Genomic DNA, 1462 nt, shown 5'->3' on the forward strand with positions numbered 1-1462 from the left:
AAGGAATATTAAGATAAAATACAAAATGACAAATGTGCAATATGAAGTTTGTAAGCAGAATGATAATGAGGATGGTATGAACAATAAAAATCACATGTGCAAATACAAAATTGCAAAGAGAAACTGAAGAAACACAACTCAATAAGCAAACTATATTGATTTATTGAAATTGGGTTATGATTTTTCCTTTGTTAATTTTGGAAAGATATGTTTTTCATAAATACATAATGAATCAAATCGCAAGTTATTATTGTTTCCAAGGCAAGAAGAAGAATATGTTCAACCTTCCCTTATGATTAAATGATTTAAAATTAATGAAATTCTAAATTAAGAAGAAGGGACGTTCCTCCAACTGTCTTGTTTGGAGCTCATTGCAAACCACCAGTCAAGATTCTCTAGGGTGTGATTCCTCAAGGTAATGCAGTTACATTTAAATTACACACACTTTGCCTAAATTTAGTTTCCAAATCTGCCTCACTATTTAGAGGCTCTGCATGATTCCTAGGTTTCTTTCTTTCTTTTTTTTTTTTTTACACAGATAAAAAATTGTGATTTATTTGATTCACTTGTGGTGTATTCTTCGAATGAAACTCCTGTTGCCTAACTATAATCTAGAACGGTTTTTGTGAAAATTTACATTTTCGAGAAATAATGTTCAAAAATTTTATTTTGAGTCACAGAAGCCTTCAGTAAATAAGTCTATAAATAATGTCTGGCTTTTGGTGAGTTCTTAATCTGAGTATTATATTCTAATTCTGATGTGGAAAACACTGAAATCAGAAATCGAACACTTTTGGCATAGAGACTCCTACGTGAGTACAGCTGCAATTTCAGTGGTTTATAATTAATTTGAGAATAAGAATACACGGTATTGAACTCTTTTTCTTACATTGTTAAGAAACAATGTGAATCTGTTTTAGAACCTCATTTATTTACTTTAGGGATGTTTAGTCACTTTGGTGAATACGAAAATAATATTCATTATTTGTTGTCAATTTTGAAAAATCTCAGGAGAAGATTAAAAAACATAAAATTTTATGTAAATATGCCAGGCATTGTATAATAATTGTGATTTTAAAGCCATGTAGGTGGAAGCAAATCAAAGCAGCATAACTGTGAAATCTGGAAGAATCCACACAGATTTCTGGAAAAGCATTGCTTGGAATTTTACATTAATAGGTAATGAAATTCTCCCATTCACAACAACATGGATGAGACTAGAGAAACTTATGTTGAGTGAAATAAGCAAAGCACAGAGGGATAAATACCGCATGTGCTCACTCAGAAGTGGGAGCTAAGAGAGAAAGAAGGAAGGAAAGAAAGACCACAGTGGTGTGTTGGACTAGCAGAGGGGGAGAACATATCTTGGGATGCAAAGTGGAGTGGGGGTAATGGGGGAGCGGAAGAAGGGAGGGAGGTTGGGGATAATTGGGTGGGGGACACAGAGAACCATTACAATTTG

This window comes from Galeopterus variegatus, unplaced genomic scaffold (assembly GCF_000696425.1).
Source record: "Galeopterus variegatus unplaced genomic scaffold, G_variegatus-3.0.2 Scaffold9975, whole genome shotgun sequence".
Taxonomy (NCBI): Eukaryota; Metazoa; Chordata; class Mammalia; order Dermoptera; family Cynocephalidae; genus Galeopterus; species Galeopterus variegatus.